Consider the following 2,500-nt stretch of genomic DNA (forward strand, 5'->3'; position numbering starts at 1 on the left):
GGTCAGAGTAGCAGCAGGGCCAGTGCAGCAGCAGCACATCTTTTCGACCGTAACGGGGACGGGAGGCCGACTCACTCCCTCGGCCAAATGGAGAGAGAATATCAGCAGGGCCACCACAGCAGCAGCAGCAGCAGCAGCAGCAGCAGCAGCAGCAGCAACATCTTTTCCGACCGTAAGGGAGACAGGAGGCCGACTCACCCCCTCGGCCAAATGGAGACACAACAGCAGCAGGGCCAGTGGAGCAACATGCACCTTTTTCAGCCGTAAGGGAGACAGGAAGATGTGATGGTGGTCCCGGGGCCCCCTGGAAGTGGGGAGATCAGCAATTAGCTAGCGAGGAGGGTGCGTACAGCGGACGTGGCAAAGTGTTTCTGGTCCGTGTACCAGAGGCATGTGGAAAAGCTGTCATACCATATGCACGGGGGAGTACTTAGCAAAGTGCTGCTGGGCAGTGTACCAGGGGCATGGATAAATGTTGTCGTACCATAGGCACGAGGGGAGCGTGTTTCAGGGAGATATCGGGGCAGTGTACCAGGGGCATGTGGAAACGTTGTCGTACCATATGCAGGAGGAGTGTGTGTGGCAAAGTGTTTCTGCCCAGTGTACCAGGGGCATGTGGAAACGTTGTCGTACCATATGCAGGAGGAGTGTGTGTGGCAAAGTGTTCTGCCCAGTGTACCAGGGGCATGTGGAAACGTTGTCGTACCATATGCACGAGGGGAGCGTGTTTCAGGGAGATATCGGGGCAGTGTACCAGGGGCATGTGAAACGTTGTCGTACCATATGCAGGAGGAGGTGTGTGGCAAAGTGTTTCTGCCCAGTGTACCAGGGGCATGTGGAAACGTTGTCGTACCATATGCACGAGGGGAGCGTGTTCAGGGAGATATCGGGCAGTGTACCAGGGGCATGTAGAAAAGTTGTCGTACCATATGCAGGAGGAGTGTGTGTGGCAAAGTGTTCTGCCCAGTGTACCAGGGGATGTGGAAACGTTGTCGTACCATATGCAGGAGGAGTGTGTGTGGCAAAGTGTTTCTGCCCAGTGTACCAGGGCATGTGGAAACGTTGTCGTACCATATGCAGGAGGAGTGTGTGGCAAAGTGTTTCTGCCCAGTGTACCAGGGGCACGTTTCAATTAACTTTCTAGAGTACCAGGGGCACAGGATTTTCCACCGTTGTTCTGCTTTGTTAGTGGGAGGGGCTTAAGTGTGGGTCCCCGGGCCTGCTGGAGGTCAAGGTCCATGGTGGAGACCGGTGCTATGTAACCGCAAGAGAAGAAGCTAGTGGGGACTAGAGCAGGGGAGCATGTGGGTCCCGGGGCCTGCTGGAGGTCAAGGACCATGCTGGATATGTGGTGGAGCGTAACTGCAGGAGAAGGAAAGCTACTGGGGGACTAGAGCAGCGGAGCAAGTCGGTCCCCGGGGCCTGCTGGAGGGCAAGGTCCATGCTGGATACGCAGCGGAGGGTAACTGCAGAAAAGAAGCTAGTGGTGGACTAGAGCAGGGAGCATGTGGTCCCCGGGGCTGCGGGAGTGCAGGTCCATGCTGGATATGCAGTGGAGGTAACTGCAGAAAAAGAAGCTACTGGGGACTACAGCAGGGGAGCAGTGGGTCCCCGGGGCCCGCTGGAGGTCAGGGAGATCAGCAATTAGCTAGAGGTGGTCAGAGTAGCGCAGGCGCAGTGCAGCAGCACAGCAGCAGCAGCAGCAGCAGCACCACCACAATCTTTTCGACCGTAAAGGAGACAGGAGGCCGACTCACTGCTCGGCCAAATGGAGAGAGAATATCAGCAGGGCCAGTGCAGCAGCAGCAATCTTTTTCGACCGTAAAGGAGACAGGAGGCCGACTCACTGCTCGGCCAAATGGAGAGAGATATCAGCAGGCCAGTGCAGCAGCAGCACATCTTTTTCGACCGTAAGGAGACAGGAGGCCGACTCACTGCCTCCCAAATGGAGAGAGAGTAGCAGCAGGCCAGTGCAACAGCAGCACATCTTTTCGACCGTAAAGGAGACAGGAGGCCGACTCACGCCTCGGCCAAATGGAGAGGGATAGCAGCAGGGCCATGCACAAAATGGATCTTTCCCAGCCGCAAGGGAGACAGGAGCAAGGTGTGATTGGTCCCCGGGCCCGCTGGAGGTCAGGGAGATCAGCAATTAGCTAGAGGTGGTGAGAGTAGCAGAGGGCCAGTGCAGCACAGCAGCACATCTTTTCAACCGTGAAGGAGAGAGGAGGCCGACTCACCCCTCGGCTAAATGGAGACAGGACATCAGCAGGGCCAGTGCAGCTGCAGCAGCACATCTTTTTCAGCTAAGGGAGACAGGAGGCCGTCTCACCACCTCGGCCAGGGCCGTTTTTCTCCCCTCACCGGTTGAGCAGTCTAAGGGTAAGCCTAGCAAGGTGCCCTCCGTCATTTATGGAGACGGGTGCGGCAGGCGCAAGTCAGCAGACACCCCGGGCAGCGCTCGACGGCGCTGGGACGGCCCGGAGAGCGAGAGGCTGCCACA

The sequence above is a fragment of the Oreochromis niloticus genome, unplaced genomic scaffold (assembly GCF_001858045.2).
Source record: "Oreochromis niloticus isolate F11D_XX unplaced genomic scaffold, O_niloticus_UMD_NMBU tig00008789_pilon, whole genome shotgun sequence".
Classification (NCBI taxonomy): Eukaryota; Metazoa; Chordata; class Actinopteri; order Cichliformes; family Cichlidae; genus Oreochromis; species Oreochromis niloticus.